This window comes from Coenobita brevimanus, chromosome 98, assembly GCF_032717465.1.
Source record: "Coenobita brevimanus isolate Jiangsu-jjx chromosome 98, ASM3271746v2, whole genome shotgun sequence".
NCBI classification, from domain to species: domain Eukaryota; kingdom Metazoa; phylum Arthropoda; class Malacostraca; order Decapoda; family Coenobitidae; genus Coenobita; species Coenobita brevimanus.
Window position 1 is genome coordinate 4,595,540 of NC_137051.1, and position 18,804 is coordinate 4,614,343.

The 18,804-nt window shown below is 39.3% G+C and overlaps 1 long non-coding RNA gene and 1 pseudogene across 1 annotated transcript; both read right to left on the bottom strand.

The window, feature by feature from the left end:
* Positions 1-2,361: 2,361 nt before the first annotated feature.
* On the bottom strand, positions 2,362-10,071 carry LOC145414113 (uncharacterized). The gene is made up of 3 exons (XR_013899828.1): positions 9,938-10,071; positions 7,949-8,045; positions 2,362-3,359 (listed from the first exon to the last, which is right to left on the bottom strand). It is a non-coding gene; the product is annotated as an uncharacterized LOC145414113 (long non-coding RNA).
* LOC145414290 (5S ribosomal RNA) lies at positions 8,572-8,689 on the bottom strand (annotated as a pseudogene).
* Positions 10,072-18,804: the final 8,733 nt, after the last annotated feature.

Here is an 18,804-nt window from a genome sequence, read left to right on the forward strand (position 1 = left end):
AAAATCTTGATGGTTAAGAGAAAGCTTAAGCTAAATAATGAAAAAAACTGTGATCACAGCTGTCCGAGGAAATAGAAGAGGTCATGATGCGAAGAACTCATTGATCTTTGATACTGGTGAATCACAGCTTTGTCCAGCAACTACTGTTCGAAACTTGTGTGTTTACTTTGATTTAAAATTAATTTGCAGGGAGCACATTAAGCTAGCTATTAGAAACTGTAATCTGTTTTTCAGTAATCTCAGTTTTGTGAGACAGTTCATGAAGAGATGCTGCCTTATGGCATTGGATCACTCAGTTATCTTGTGTTGATTATTGCAATGCCTTTTTAATTGGCCTTCCAAATTATCAATTAAAGAAGGTTCAAATGGTCCTAAGTAGGGCTTCAAGGCCTGTTTTTGGCCTTCCACCATGAACCCCCACAACCTCCAACCATGAAGAGTTGCACTGGTTGGGAATAAAAGCTAGAACTGAATTTAAACTTTGACTTACTGAAACATTTGTTTGCTCCTTCTGGTGCAGTACTGCAGAGCAGCAATGATATTTTGCATCTTGAAGAGCTGGGAGCTGTCCGGCAGTCATCTTTCTCTTATCAGTCGTTTTCTTATGTAGTACTGAGGCTATACAGTAAGCTGCCCTTATCTGCAAGGCTGCTTGCTTCTGTCATTTCCTTTTGAGGCAGTGTTAGACTACATTCCCAGTAAGTTATGATCTTGAAAGAGGTGTGATGATAGAAGTCTACAGGGTTTAGTCTCCCTTGGGGAGATGGAGGAAAGAATATTTTCCCATTATCTCTGCTTGTCATAACAGGAGACTAAAAGGGGCCTGTTTGTTTTCAGCCGTTCCCTCTGTACTGTCCTTTTCTGCTTTTCTGTTCTACCTCTTACCTCGATATTTCAATGTTTCTTCCGTCCTTTATTTTCCCTTTGCTCCTACAGTGCTATATAGCCATATTATGGCTTGGTGCTAATTCTTCATTATTCCTTCCTTCCTTCCAACAGAGTTCAGCTGATGCTACGGCCACAGATATGGTATAGTTTTCTGTCACCTCAGTGATCAGTGGCTCATCATATTACACATTCTTTGTGCATACAATAGTACTGTTTGTAAATGATGCTGGAGAAGAATCCCTTCAGGCAATGGCACCAGTCTAGCCGGGTGGCTTCACTGCCTGGTTATACAAACATCCCTCAGCTCTTTCCATACCCCCCCCCCCTCTCCTGGGAAAGAGGATGGTGGACTGCAGGAGGACTTCAATCTGCAGTCCACTAGTTTCATGACCAGATGAGCCCAGAACCACAACAATAACAGCATCATGTAAAAAATTCTATCTGTCTGTCTATTATAGCTAGATGCCTTAATCCTATAACGGGTGGCCTCAAACAAATCACCTCCAGGTTGCCCTGTCCTCTGTTATTTTGCTGACCTCCCTCCCCCCAACTTATACCTCCCTCGCTTATTAACCTCTCCATCTCATCCTCGGTTTCTCTCTCCCTCTTGCCCCCTCAAGCTCATTCACACACATTATCCTCAGTAGTCTCTCACTCCTTTGTCTTCACATGACCAAACCACATCACTGTATTTCTCCTATCGCTTTCTGCCACATCCACATTTACACTACAACAGTTGTTCCATCCATCCATCCAACATCCAGTCCTACATTGCCCCATGAGGAGCGTAGGAGCCCGGGGCTAGGCAGTTGGTCCTGACATTTAAGATGAGAGTGACCAGCCTCACTCATCCCTGAGTGGCATTGCATGAGCAATCAACCCCAACCACCCCTTGAATATAAACCTTCATCGGTTCAATCCAATTTACAGAGTGAAAATTGTTTGATCAATTAATAACTTCTGCACAATACTACTTGAATTTTATATATACATTATAAATACTGCATACAATACCTCTATCTATATCTACCTCTATGTTAGGGAATAAAAACTACTTTTTACTGTTTTCAAGTATATTAATGATTATTTCAGAGAATAAATGATCAGTTCATTGCACTTGGACCATTTGGAACTTTACAACTAATATAACTTCATTAGATGGATGACATGATGAATATTTTGACAAACATTCATCTCTGGTATTCTTGGTAGGCTACAGATATATCTGTATTCAGTAAACCTCATGACAGTTACCTATGGTGTACATTTATGAAACAGTATCTGTTTGAGAACAATGCCTTTATAGTACCTTAAATCAGAGTATGCTCTATTATAGTGGAAATCCTTACTAAGTGCATTTCACACATGCTGTAGCATAAGGAGCAGATATGAAGGTTGGTAAGAGAGAAGGTAAACCATTTTTCGCCTCCATGTTGCCCTGTCCCCTGCCATTTCACTGCCCTGCTCCCAGCTTACACACCCTCTCTCATATACCTCTCCACTCCATCCCTCCACATCATCCTTGGCCTCCCCTTCCCTCTCCCCCCCTCCACCTCACTCACGTACACTCTCCTCATCAGTCCCTCGCTCTCCATCCTCTCCACATGGCCAAACCATCTCAGTGTGTTTCTCTTAATGCTTCCTATCACATCCATACCATAATGCTCCTTCACTTCCTCATTTGTCAGTCTGTCTCTTCATGTGACTCCACATGCTCCTCTCAAATAACTCACTTCCACTGCTCTCACTCTTGACTTGTGTCCCTCCAGTAAGGTCCAAGCTTCACTTCCATACGTTAAGAGATGGTATCACAATACTGTCATGCAGTAACTTTTCCACTTCCATGCTCACTTCCCTGTTTCTTATCATTGCTTTCAAAGAACCAGCAGCCTTTTTTTCCCTGTTGTACCTTTTCAAGCACATTACCCTCTAAACTTCCATCCTTACTCGTCACACTACCCAAGTACTTAAATGCACTCACATTTTCCATTTCCTCCTCATCCAATCTCACTGTACATTCAGTGACTTCATTTCTCTCAAAGACCATAACTTTACTTTTCCCTACATTCACCAGTAGATTCCATTTCTTATACACTTTCTCAAACTCATTCACCAAGCCTTGCAGCTCCCCTTCATCTTCACTTAACAACACACCATTATCTGCAAACAACAGTACAGGGAGGTTCCACACACTATCATTAGGGCTGCACCAACATCCACTGCCCTACCTCGTATTTATTTTATAACCCCACCAATATACAGATTGAACAACCATGGAGACAATACACATCCATCATCCCTGATTCACAAGAGGTTGAATTGTGAAAGAAATTTTAGAAAAGATATGACAGTACAAGAAGAACAGAAAATGAGAAGCAGTGAGAAAGTTTGTTCAAACTAAAAGTTCTCAGATGCACTGCAGTCACATCCAATCTATGGAGACTCAGTGTCAGAGGCAGCATGCTGGGATCCTGAAATAAAAGAATTTTATTGTAAGTCATTTTAATTACTTGAGTTATGGCAACTAATTTGTGAACAGTACATGCTGTTTTTTCTTTTCTTTTGTCTACTATAATAGATGTGTGAACAGCCCATAACAAACCACAATTTGCCTAGTTTCAGCTTTAATGAACTCCATGAGCTACTTCAACAGTCTCCACCTATACGAAAAAAGGTTTAATATACCGTACTCTAAATGCCCAGATGTGTCTGCAATGCTTTCATTTTAGTTTAAAATACCCCATTTTAGGGTATTTTGACCATCGTTAGGGTAACGTTTAGGGTAAGATTAAAATATGCAAAATCTAGGGTAATCAAGCATTTCTTGGGGTATTTCACTCATATTTTTGAGTAACTAAAATTTCCATTTACTAACATGTTAGTGATTCTGAGAGTAAGCTAACGTGGAATAAATTGTTAGAATAATCTGTAATTTGTTGTGGATATGTTGCCATCTGTAAAATGAAACTAGTTTCCCATTAAATTAGCTCAAATATGCGTTTTCTCTTCTGATCTTTGTTTTCATTACTTTGATCAGCTGATTACAGAGCATCAGACCCTCTTTGTTGATATTGTTGAGTAGTGCTGCTTGCCTCTCAGGTAAATATTTAATTTTTTCTGGTGTGCAGTACTCTGTCAGCAGTACAGTTTCATTATTCATTTCTGTGTGATAACTTCTGTGATACATTGAACAATATGTTTATATTAATAACTACAACTCAGTTTTTGTTTATTGTGGCGAAGATGAACTGGATAGGTTGGTGACGATTGGCTGAATGCAACATGGCCGAATAACATTTACTAACCTAAATTTCCCCATCGGATATATGTTATCAAATAATAATAAAGAGATTATAAAGTGATGTTGCATTCAGACAATCATCACCAATCTGTCAAGTGCATCTTCGCCTCGATAAAAAAAAACAGTATAGTTAGGATTCCTTTTTCTTTAATCCGCATCCGACATTACGAGTATGGTGTTAATTATTTAATATGTTCAAATGGTAAATAAACCAGGGGCCAAATGCACAAAATCTTCCTTAAGTTATGGTGCCCTAGATGTTTTTACAATGCCTGCAAACTAAAAAGAATAAATGTGAAATGATGTGGTATATAGTTTTTTCATTGATACATTTTTCTATGGTTGTGTAAGACTGACGGAAATATCCTAATCATAGGGTTACAATTACATGCAAATTCAAGAAGAAATGCTCAGATTTTCAGTCTGTGTTGTCTTAGATAAGGCATCATATTTGTATATTTGCTTTGCCCTTTGGATACACACACACACACACACACACACACACACACACACAGATGGGCAGTGTCGCAATTCATGTATCAACGATACATACCAATCGATACTTTTGTGTTGGTATCGGTATCGCATTAGCTATTTAATGAAAGTATCGATCTATGGGTATCGCAAGGGCCCTTTTCTCAAAATGTATCGAAAAAAACTACATCGATACATTAGTGAAAACTAATGGAAATTAGAATTATTAGATACCGGGTATATATAAAGAGCAAAAAGGTAGAATAACCCATCATCATTTTTTATTTGTATGTATGTTAATATAGGCATGTTAAATTTAGCAGTTGAAAGATCCTAATACAGTATATACGGTACATGTCTATCATATGCTAAAAAAATGTACATTTATTTACCATACAGTAAAAATAAGTAAGTAGGCCTACATTTATTCACTAAATTTGTTGTCATGTCATATCCTCAGACTATAAACACCAATGAATATGTCACATTATCTTCTAAATCTCTATTATAAACACCATGATTGGATGATATTAGTGGGATTTTATATTCTTAAAGTATCGGCAATATATGTATCAGTATCGCTTTAACCATCTTCTGTACAAAGAATCGACGTATCGGTATCACTCAAGACGATTTCTGAGTATCGATGTATCGGTATTGCTTTAGACATTTTCGTGTATTGATGCCCACCTCTGTATACATATATATATATGTGTGTGTGTGTGTGTGTGTTATTTTGAGTTGTATTTAAAGAATTCTGGCTGTAGTCTTTTATTGATAGATTACTTTTTAAAAACTTTAAAGCATTAACATAACACAGTGATGAAAAAATCCACTGTTAATGTCAGTTTGATGAATCTAGGGTGATTTGCCCAATTTTAGGGAGAAGGTTTAGGGTAAAAAAATATTTACTTGTGGAAGTCCTGTGTGTCTGACCAGCTGACTGACCAGCAGTATTGGTCTAACTCTTCCACAGTCATCCTGCCGCTTACCTAACAGATTTTGTTATTGTATTATGCTGTGATTTACCAGCTAAGGTGGGCACTGGTCCTCTAAATAGATCAACAGTCTCGGTTCCAGTCCTTTCCTCACAGTGGAGTGGACTGATGGTCCCAGTCATGGTTCTTTCTAAAGAAAGCATCTAAAACCAACTAGGTCCTTGGTCCTCAGTCCTTTTGTACTGTATATTTTAAATGAAAAATTTGATTAAAATAAAAAATTATATCAAAGACACCGGAAATCTCTTTGTTTCTTAATAAAAATAACTTTTTTTTTTTTTTTTTTTTTTTTTTTTTTTTAAATAAAGAAACACCAGTTGTATTACACTGTTGGTTTCCATAATGACCAATGTCTGATGAGTAGTAGTCACTAATGGATGCCTATGCCGTGACTGTTTGACCATAAAAGCATTTTTCTTTTGGCGGGCTGTAAAAGAAATTTGTACCACAGTAAAGAAATTTTCCTTGGTCCTCTTGCATATATTAAAAAAAAAAAAAAAAAAAAAGTGGGGAATGTTGGATTGTCCAGAATTGCCTAACAGTGGACCATAAGTCCTCATTCCAGTCCACACTAAAAAGAGGACCAACTTGCACAGTTACGATCCTTTAAAAGAACAGCTCCCAGAATTCGGTCTATTTTGGAACCCAGTCCAGCCCACTTGCATTTATTGGTAACGCAGAGTGTAAATTATTAGTGATTTGTGTATTTATACGATATTTTATTGAGTTATACTCAACCATGTTGAACCCACAGAAAATTAAAACACAATACCATACGTGTACATGAACACATGTATCTAACAAACTTGGGTAGGTATACTGCACTGTATTACTAACAAGGGTTCATAAATTATGATGACTCTTCAGAATCAGTACTTTGTGAACCTTCTGATGTAATGACTTGCAGTGTCCTGTACTAGTTAGATATAAAGAGGGCTTTAATATGCAACATGCTGATATGCATAGTATAGTACTGTATGTACTGTATGGACAGAATGTAGAAGAGCTCTGTCTCACAGATAGTGAAAAGTTCGTGACAGGGATTAAGTTTCATGATTGCCAGAATAGTTTCTGACATCTAAATTCTTTGAAAATAAATGAGAATTGTAACAGACACGGAAAACAAAGCACTCAAAGGGTGCATACTGTACTTCCACCAGTGTTGGTAAAATCTGACTTGCTGCTGTATTCCACTTGCCTATCAGAGGAATACTTTTACAGCCTCACATAGTCAAATTCAGTACAGTAATTCAGCAGTCATTGTCTACCCTGCTCCACAATCTCAGGGAGCAGTAAAATTTATTATTTGTTTCTGTGCCTAATTTGGAGATGCCTTAAAAAATAACCCTTCCTTGACCCATTCCTCAACTGTCCACCAGATTTCATTAAGGTAAATATTTCCTTTATTGTCATTTCCTATTTTCGGGTGTTTTTTTTTTTTTTTTTTTTCCATTTGATAGTTTTTTTGTTCATATGACCATGACAATCTTAGTTACCTCCTAACCCTGCAGGAGCTCTTAATTGCCACCTAACCTAACCTAACCATACAAAAGTAACCTAACCTAAAGTAACCTAACTTACCCGGATGGTCCTTTTTGGCTCATCCGATAAGCTAAGCTAAGCTAAGCTATCTCAGCCTAAGCTAACCTAATCCATGTTCATGGAAATTTAAATGTTCATGAAAAAAAGAAATATTCATTTACACACAAAAACACACATACAGGCATATACTGTACTATATGATAGCACAAATCTACTGGGTATGGTAAGATTGCCTGCTAAAGAAACAGCAATAAAAGATATAAATACCTTCATTAAATTTGATAGCAACTTTTTTAGATACCAGCATCTTGTACGTAAACAGGCAAACATACAAACAGACTCAGCTGAATACATAACCTTCTCTCAACTTTGTTGGCATAGATAATAATGTTACTCCTCAACAACAGGAGTTCAGTGATAGACATAAACATCAGACTTATAGTTCTGTCTATCTTTAACCAGACGCCATAATCCCGTAAGGGGTTGCCATTTGTCTTTGAGTTAGTTGTTTTACCTTCTGCCAACCCACTTGTTGATACAAAGAGAACATGTCTGATTGGTTATATGATTACCACCCAGCATTGTAAATGGTTTCCTGGCCTACAGGAAACTTACCATTCATTACAGATATTAAGCTCATTCCCCAAATCTTTCACTTCAATGTATTCTTTCACTTAAGCACTATGAAGAAGTACATTTATTCCAGAGGATAATCAATATGTTGTCTGCTGTAACATGAACTTACCATTGGATCCTGTGTCACTTGCGTTCTCGTAGATGACGCACCCAGGTACATCATAAATGTGCTCTGCACAGGAACGTGATGGGGAATCTCCATTGCTCTGCTTTGAAGGCAGATAGAAGCAATGGTAGTTGGATAGCAGATGCTTACTTTATAGTCTGTATATATTGCAAGGTTATTAGAATAGTTTATGCTGAAATTTACAGTAGGTACCATTGATTTTACTGTATACTACAGTAATCATCATCATCATCATCATCATCATCATCATGACCTCTTCTTCCCAACTAAGAATGGAATGAAGCAGGCCTAACAATCTCCAGATATTTTTGAGTGTATTTTTATATATAGCCTAGATGTACTTCATATTAGCTACATACTATACTCAGTTTTTCTTATTGAAGCGAAGATGCACTTGACAGGTTGGTGATGATTGGCTGAATGCACCATGTCCGAATAACATTTACTAACCCAAATTTTCCCCACATATATATGATGTCAATTAATAATTCATTCATTCATTGCCAGACGCCATGTATCCCAGACGGGGTGGCCAATGGCTTAGAGTTAATTGTTTTACAGGGAGGGGCACTAATCCTCCACCAACCCCACTTGACACGTAGGGATGCCAACAGCATCTGGTGTTCCCAGGCGGTCACCCATCCAAGTACTAACCAGACCCAACGTTGCTTAACTTCGCTGATCGGATGGGAAGCGGTGTACTCAACGTGCTAACATGTAAAGGGACTATGACAAGATGTTGCATTCAGCCGGTCATCACCAGCCTGTCAAGTGCATCTTTGCCTCGATTAAAAAAAACTGAGTATAGATAGGTAATCCATCAAGTATCAGGTTAAAAAAGGAGTGCCAGACCTTTGTCATGTGCTCCTCAATACACCATTCCTCCAATTAACTCAACCCCGTCAGTTCCCTAGCCTCATTATCTTTCATTCCTCACTTTCTCACACACTCATTTACCATATCCATCCACCATCTGATGACGGAGGGGGATTCCTTCATGTGGTGACACTTATAACCAGACAGCACAGCTGCCTGATTATACAAATATCCCTCACTTACTTCCTATTGCCTGAAAGGAATTTGGTGGACTGCAGGAGGATGACAGCTTTGGCCTGCAGGCCAGTGGTTTCACATTTCAGATGAGCCTGGGACAACAGCAACAACAACAACATCTTCCATTTTTAGGTCTACCATGTCTACTCCAACCTTCAAACTCTCTCACATACTGGTAGGCAGATCCCAAGATACGATACCCCTGCATAGCAATGGGGGTGGAAATATCACCCTACCCTGCCGAATGATGGCCAAATCCTGGTGTAACGATGGGTTTTGTTTTTGTTTTAACCGATTTTGATGATATTTTAGACAAATTTTGTGCTTAGGTTGATTTTTAGATTTTTTTATTTTTAGACTTAGATTAACATGCTTTAGTCAGGTGGGGTGAGCATTGTCATTTTGGGTTACAGTTTACTGAGTGATTTTTTCCAGACATATTTATGATGATTTTTGGAATTTATTTTTGGGTTTAGGTGTGCTATAAACTGCTTTTAGGTTTAGTTTAGTTTATTTTATAGCTATTTGGGGTTTAGGTTAGCTAGAAATTTGTATTTCACCTCATTTGGGTGGGTTTAGGGCTTGGTTGGGGGGAAACCCAAGGCTCAAAAACACATCTCTATACAGTACTTTACATGTTAAATCTGCCTTGAGATATGATACCCCACCTAACAATGGGTATTTACTTAACAGTTTGCATCGTTAAATCGAGGTATGCCTGTATACAGTACCATTTTATTTGCCCTGTTTACATCCATTCTCTCCATCTGACCATACCATTTAATCACACTGATTTCACTGTGCTCCATTTCTTAAATAAATCACATGCATGTATATTCATGCTGCTTATCTCTTTGGAAACATGGGTGCATTGCATCAGCATAATTTACTGTACATGTATAAGTATATGATACTCACACTGGAGGGTGTTGGTGGGCGCTTGCCAGGCACTTGTGGGCGGCCAGATGTCCTCACATCAGTTCGAGGGTCGAGGTACTCCCCTTCCATGGTCTTGGTGCGATGGCCTCCTCTCCCATGATCACGACGAGGGTTTCGATCTACAGTAGGTACTTTTTACTTTTATTACTGTTGTTATTATTATTATTATTATTATTATTATTATTATTATTATCATCTGCTGTTAGTCTGTAGTGAATTACGGAACATCTGCCTCTCAAAAAGGCCCTCTTAAAGAGATAGCAAGAATAAAGTCCCATGGCACCCTACAGTATTCAGTAACTTCAGCATTCCCTTTACTATAAATTATAGCTTTTCACCTTTAAAGTCATCACTGCAATACCACCATGCACTGCATACCTCACCAGAAGGTCTCTCTTCACTCATCCTCATATTGCATCCTGATCCTTCACCCCACAGTGTGTAATGCGAATTCCACCATGAATATCACATTCCTCAGTCACCTTGCATCCCATCTAACTCCCTACAATTTTAGTCTAATGCATTCATTACTTACTCTCTAACCAGGTATCCCTCACCCTATATGTATATCCTCCACCATGCATATCATTATAGCAACACACCACTCCACAATCTTCTTCAGGAACATTCCTCATTCATCTGGCATACCAATCACCAAAGACCATTCTTCACTGTAACACTTCATTCATTACCAGTGTATTTTGGTATCTGGTATGTTAACATATTAATGTACGTTATTTATGCAAACTGTATTCCTTTAAAAAAGGATACAAATATAATGCCAGGGAAAAATAAGGTGTAATATGCAAACTAAATTGTTCAGGAAGTGTTGCCAAAAAGGCTCCAAAGCCAATGAGAATATGGCCTCCTGTGATATTACCATAGAAAGACTGGGGAGCATGGCGGTTATAGTGCACCAAGAGCCCAGTGATGGCAACCATGATGCCCAGGATCAGCAGGATTCCAGCTGTGATGGACCACAGTAAGGCACGTGACTCAACCTAGGGAATTATCTGCTTTTAATGTCACCAGTCAGCTTGCCATCTGTGTGTACTTATTTATATTTTTTTCTCCACATCTGTCAGTCATTGTTAGCATCTAAGGAAGTGCGGCAGTGCCACTGATGACCATTTATTTTTTTTTTTCACATTGCATTCTGTCTGTAGGTGCCCTAGGAAGTGGCTTCAAGCCATTCATGTCACCGCACAGACATGAAAAGTGGTGATGAGAGGAATCATCACAAACTTGGTGAGCTAAGGAGTTCATGCATTACTTATTATTCTTATCATCTACTGCATTGCCTCATTAGGTGTGATGACTTTCCCATAACATAATATTGTTAAAAGCCTCATCTGATCTTTAAAAATAGTATCTTCAGCCTATTTACCACACGTTAAGATGTGGGACTGATGGGACTGTGTACTTCACGACATTCTTTGAGGAACATTTATATTTGTGCCACTGTTTTCTTGTCTTCTATGTATTCCATCCTTTGGGTGAACCTATGCCCATGTTCTGGTGTAGTACTGTCCAGCATTTTATGTAAGAGTGTAGCACATTTTAATGTCAGTTTTCAACCATATTTTAGGTTTTTAGGTGTTTTGTAGACCTACATATGAAAATTCCAGATTGTGGTGCATTTCAGTCACATTCCTTAGTATGCTAGTTTTCTGGTATCATATATGTATTATTACTTTTGCATTGTATTCTTTGTGTTCTTAAGTAACTACATGTAGTGTAATTTTCAAATATTTTAGCCATTGATTTATGCACTTTGGCTCAGTGAGCCATTAAAGGCTCCACTACCTTAGTTTGATTTCACCATTATGTATATTTTATGTAAACATTTTTTTTTTTCCCTTAATGATGAGTATTTTTCCTTTATGGTAACTTTTTCAGACACTAGATTCTTAAGCCATTTTGTGTAGTCTCTTATTCTAAAACCTGCCATTATGCTTCACCCTTGCTTTCCTCTGCCCTCCATACAAGTTGGGTGTGGCTGTTCCTGAGTTACCACAGAACAGTATGGTGGGAGGACTGTCCTTCAGTTGGTATATTTTATTATCCTTATCCAAGGGTTGGCAGTTTTGTGACCACACTGTCTTTTCCTTCAACAAGTTGCAGATATGTGCGAGGTGAACAAGGATCTGCCAGCTGGGTAGCCCTCTCTGGGGAGTCAGGGTCATTCTACCAGACTTACAGAGAGATATTTGTACAGCGTTGTGCACATCCAAAATATCAGAATCACTGACAGCAAAAGAGAGATCTACATTACAGGTGGGTCTGGAATAGTCAGTGCTTTAATAAGTCAGGGTGGTTTTTTCGACTGACACGAGCAGCTTATGCTCTGAAAAGACTCCAGCAGCTTGGAATTGTGAATATTAAGGAACCCAGGAAGTACAGTAGGTGCATGTAAGGTAAAGCTGCAGAAATAATGCTTAACAAGGGTTCCCAGCTCCTGCCAGTCCCATACTGAACATAGGAACATGTATTTAGGCACTATGTTCAAAGAGCAAATAAGACATCAATGCCCCATTGGTAAATCATCATGCCACTGAAGCATTACAAATGGAGATAAATAATGTACTCACTTCTCAGCCCTTCCAAGCTGGGATGCATCCTCCTATCACTACTTCTAATACCTATGTGGTGTTGGAGGAAGCCTGAAGCCCCTTCAAAGGAAGTCTCCAAAAAAATGGAGTGTATGTTGGAAAAGTGCTGAACATGCTGTGGACATTTTTTTTTTTTTTTTTTTTTTTTTTTTTTTTAATAAACCCAAAAGTGACATTAGATTTAGCTAGGACCATTTTTGTTTAGCCAGGAGTTTTTAGCTATTAGTTATTTAGTAATACAGTAATGTCCATAACATAATGTTGCTTTTTTTTCTGTCAATGAACTTAAAATAATAGTAGCTGTAATTAAAGCTAAAAACAGGCAAGGCAAGCACAACCCTACTAGGGAAGTTGAGGGCACAGTCCCCTAGATAATTTTTTAAATTTACCACTAGATTGTGCAGTTTGGGGATATACAATAATATATAAGGAGGAAAATAGGCAATTTTATCCTACACAGAGAAAAAATGTTACTGCTTTATGCGCATATTCAGGTTATTTTAGGATTTGAGTGCATAACAAAGACATGGCCAATCCCTAAGCTTGGAGATGGATGGTGGTGTGGGCTGGGGGAGGGGACACCGGATGTGGCAGCAGCCTTGTATACCACAAGATGGCCACAGACCTGCATAGATACCAAAGATAACACGTTATCCTAGAGATTTATTGCAGTTCACCAACCTGTAACATGTTCAATACGTTGATACTTTTACATAGGCCCCTGTACATAACTGTCTATCTGTCTATCTATCTGTATCTGTCTATCTGTCTGTCTGTCTGTCTATCTATCTATCTATCTATCTGTCTATCTATATATACAGTATATATATGGGTAGTTGATGGTGTTCACCATCCACTCACTCGATTTAGTGCTGCTTTGGGTGTCTTCTCTTTCCTTTCATCCTTCTTTCTTCTTCTGTCTTTCTTTCCTTCATTCTTTCCACTTCCTTCTGCCTATGGGTGACTTTGCATGCCCTCTTCTGTCTTTCTTTCCTTCATATTGTCCCTTCTCCCTATGGGTGACTACACTGAGTGACAAGCCAAATGGTTTCTTGTACACCAGGAAACCATTTACTATGCTGGGAGGTAACCATATAACCAAATTATGGTGCCTGGTGGTTTAGTGGATAATTAAGGAGCTCCACTCGGATTGAGCCTGTATAGGTTTACATCCAAGGGATAGTTGGGGTTTATTGCTCACATACTGCCACTCAGGGATGAGTGAGGCTGGTCACCCTCATCTTAAATGTCAGGACCAACTTACCTAACCCCAGGCTCCTCTGCTCCTCATGGGGCAACATAGGATCGGATGATGGATATATATATATATATATGTATATATATATATATATATATATATATATATTTTATGTAGATAGAGAGAGAGAGAGAGAGAGATTTATATTTATACATGTGTATGTATATACAGGAAGGAAAAAAGAACTGTACTTTGTTTTTGTTGATTTGGAGAGGGCCTTTGACAGAGTCCTCTAGAGAGGTGGTGAGGTGGGCAACGAGAAAGCTTGGAAGCGAGGAGTGGCCGGCTAGGGTCGTTATGGCCATGTATAATGGTGGTCACACCCAGGTACGAGTGAATGGAGATTTGAGTTATGAGTTTTCCATGAATGTTGGTGTGCATCAGGGGTCAGTCTCTTAGGCCCCTTTTTGTTTATCAAGGTACTTGAAGCCCTCACATGACTTCAGAAATGGACTTCCCCGGGAGACGTTGTAGGTTGATGATTTGGTGTTGGCTGTAGAGAATGAAAGGGAGGTGGAGGAAAGATTTAGGAAGTGGAGAGATGGTATGGAGCACTAAGGCTTAAGAGTAAATGTAGATAAAACAGAAGTGATGGTATCTAGTGCTGGGGGTGGTACTATCAAAGATGAGGGAGAGTGGCCATGTGCGATGTCACAAGGGCATGGGAAGTAATTCCATCTTGTGCAGTTTTTGTGGCAAGTGGGTACATAAGAGATGTAGTGGTATTAGAGGTAGACTGTGAGTTAATGCTGATTTCATGTGTGTGGTGTGTTTTGGAGAGCATGTGGATATTGCCAGGCATGAAAGGGTTGAACTTGCTGGTGAGTCTCTTGAGTGTGTGGAGGAGTTTTGTTATTTGGGAGACATGTTATGCACTGGAGGTGGGGTAGGAGCTAGCTCTGTAGCTAGAGTGAGGAGTGGTTGGAAGAAGTTCAGGGAGGTGTTGCCTAACCTGACATTGAGAGGGCTCTCCTTCCATGCTAGGGGATCTTTGTATGTGGTATATGTTAGGAATGTAATGCTGTATGATAGTAAGACCTGGGCAGTAAAGGAAGAGGATATGAGGATATTTGCAGGCTCACATGTACAGAAATGGCAGTGATTAGGTGGATATGCAGTGCATCTTTGAGTGCAAGGCTTGGGGATGCTAGGTGTTCGATGGAAGAGCTGAGAGGTAGGATGGGACTGGAGTGTATTTGTGTTGTGATGAGAGGTAGATTGAGATGGTGTGGGCATGTTGAGAGGATGGGGGAAGATAATTGGGTGCAGAAAGTGAGAAGTGTTAATGTTGTTGGTTGGGTTTTGAGAGGTAGACCAAAAAAGACCTGGGACGAAGTCACTGAGTGTGACCTCATGGTTAAGGCACAAAGTAGGGAAGCTGCCAAAAATCGAGCAGCATGGAGAGCCCCCATTAGGCGACCAAGGTCAATGCTTGCAAGCATGTTGGAGCTTTCAGAAACAAAAAGGATATATATATATATATATATATATATATATATATATATATATATATATATATATCTCCATCCATCCATCCATCATCCAATCCTACAGTACATTGCCCCATGAGGAGCGTAGGGGCCCGGGGCTAGGCAGTTGGTCTCGACATTTAAGATGAGAGTGACCAGCCTCACTCATCCTTGAGTGGCATTACATGAGCAATCAACCCCAACCATCCCTTGGATATAAACCTTCATCAGCTCAATCCGACTGGAGCGCAATAATTACCCACTAAACCACCAGGTGCCAAAATTTGGCTATATGGTTACCACCCAGCGTAGTAAATGGTTTCCTGGTGTATAGGAAACCATTTGGCTCGTCATTCAGTGTAGAGTCACCCACAGGCAGAAGGAAAAACAAAGACTGAAGGAAAGACAGACAGAAGAGGGAGTGTAAAGTCACCCGTAGGCAGAAGGACAAGGAAAGAATGAAGGAAAAAAAGACAGAAGAGGATGGAAGGAAAGAAGGATGGAAGAGAGGAAAGGGCAGACACCCAAGAGCAGCACTACATCGAGTGAGTGGATGGTGAGCACCCCCACCTATCACATTTATATATATATATATATATATATATATATATAATAATTCTAGTTATTTTTATATAAGTTTGGAGCAACCCCTTGATTCTAATATTTTTTTCCACTTTATTCTGACTACTGCCAGATGATTTATTTAACTTAGGAGACACAATTCATATTAACCCTTATGCCTTAGGAGAGTTCCCCGTGACAAGTATATTGGCATGTCATTTTGCAGAATAATTAGATAAGTTACCTGTCATAGTTTAGGGTTCAAAGGGAAAAGACTGTGAAGTGTCAGGGATGGCTGCCTTTGTAACTTATATAACATCTTACGCTGTTTTCGCCGTCCATCGTTGAAAATAGAGGTTGGTCTTGAAGCCCACTGATAATGCAGACTCCCTTCAAGATGATAGGTCTGAAATACATGATTTAAATGAAGAATTCGTCATGCCTTTCAGTGTTCTTTACTGAATTTAAGTTACTTTTGCAGTTTAATTTTGGGTCTTGTTCACTCAGATTGTCATTCATGGAAGTAGAGGCAGAGTTTATTATAATGATAATTACTGTGATGAGGAAGGTAGCACACAACCCCCATATTACTCCTTTAAAGTGCCATAAATGCCTCCATTAGGTCTCTTTGCTTGAGGCCTAGTAGACTGGAGGAATTAATGTACAGTACCATATAGAGTATATATGTTCATAAGAACAGTTGTTCTGCTATGAACGACAAGCTTAATGGTCATCTGTAGCCATGTGCAGTGGCCAAACAGATGCCGGGTACACCATCTCCCAAGCTCCCTGGGTTTGGGATGATTTCTTCCCTTTTCATTTAAAATCTATTAGTGGTGTTGTAAGTGGCTTAGCACCTCAAATCTGGGTGATAGCTTTTTTTTAGTTTACTCTTGCTGCTGCCAGATGGTTTTATTCAACATAGGAAATATCTGTTGTACTGAACAGGTTACTGAAGGCTGTATCTATGCCTTCAGTTAGAAAAGTCTTCCCTCAGCTAAATGAAATCGCCTGGTGGTCGCAAGAATAAAACACCTTAATGGAGAAGAGTTAATCTCTTCCTTTTGGGTGCCTCCAAAGAATTGTAGAGTGAAAGATAAAATCATTGTCACAACCTCTTGTCCCACTCAAATAGAGATGGGACAGCAGGGATCCAGAACTTGGATTAGGAGGACATAAAGGTAGAGCTCTCAACAGAGCTCTCAGTAACATGGGCCACACATTCATTTACATCATTTATGCTTTCAGAATTTTCTGCTTCACTTTGTTTGTTTGTTCATTTCATTTTTAAAGGCTCCAACATCCCTGCGAGCATTAGCCTTGGTCACCTAATGCAAACTCTTCATGCTGCTTGATCTCTAGCAGCCTCCCTATTCAGTCCCTTATCCCTGGTCATATTCTATTACCTCATCCCAGGTCTTTTCAGTCTGCTTCTCACAATGCTACCCTCAACATTCACACCTCACACCTTCTGCACCCAGTTGTCATCCTCCATCCTCTCCACATACCCAAACCATCTCAGTCTATCCCATCTCATCAACAATACAAATACATTCAAGTCACATCCTACCTCTCAACTCTTCATTCACAATCCTAACCCCCTCAGACCTGTCATTCAAGGATGCACTACACATATATCTAATCATTTTCATCTCTGAACTTGAGCCTGACAGGCAAAGCATCCACACCCACATATTTTTTAGATGCACCTCAAATGTATGTGAGAGAGAGCAGTTTCATCAACTGCCAAATTTAAAGAGAAGTGGAACTTGCCCTGTGCATCTCCAGGCATAGCCTCATTCATCTTCTTTCCTTCATATTTGTTTGCTTCCTCATATCCCATGCTGTATCAGGTCATTGTCTTCTTTGCCACATACTGTATGGTATCAAATTTAGTCACAAATATCTTTTTCATCATCTTTTTCATCTCACCCTCAAACTCATTAACAGGTACTCTTTTTATCATCCTATTAACTCCACTGTCAAACTCACATAGTATTGTAACCTTTTTGTATTACTCTATAAACCTTGCATATTACTGAGCTAGCCTATATAAAAGCCTGTATAACTGGGTAGACATGTGAACTACAATGCTTTGCTTGACTCAGTTGTTACATTGCAGTCTTGGATCTTGTGGGGCATGGGGTTGGTTCTCTAGTCCGACATTGGTTGATTTATCAAGTTTAGTTTCACTTATTACACACTTCACCATGAGACACACTCACACATTAACGTTTTCATTATCTAAGTCACCCCATTTTCTGCATGTGACCATACCATCAAAGTACAGTACGTGTTTTTTTTACCCATTTATTAATAGACTTAATTGCTCCAAACCTTGCACAAACCTCTAATTGTTTCATATGCTGTTCCACATATGCAACCCATATACTGTACATTCCTTAACCCGCCCCGTCCCGGAGACGTGAATTCACATCCTCACATGATGTGCACTCATATCCTGGAGACGTAAATTAATGCGGCAACATTGCAAGGTCCGTAATTTGCACAATTTTCAATTTTCGCGAGTGATTTTTGGCACGTATACACGGGACACCTTCCTCTACAAGATGCCAAGCAAGGACAATGCCTTAACCAGCATGACCTCCTCCCCCCCCCCTGCATGACCTTTTCTCAGCAATTCACCTGTTATCAGTGACCTGGCCAGTAAAGCCATGTCATGCCATGGTACGAAATTCAGGGCCAGAGTGATTCCCCAATTGTTGACAATGTGGAGGACAAACATTAGAGGAAGAAAGAGTCAGAAATGACGATCAGGTAATGTGGCAAAAAAAGGTCAGGAATGGTGATGAGTTAGTGAGTGAAACAATGCTTATAATGCCTATATTACCCTTTGAAAACCAATGTACCCTCGTACTACATATAAATTCTTACCAAATAAATAAATAAATACCGTTTATGAGTGGTGTAGAATAGTTATCCTCC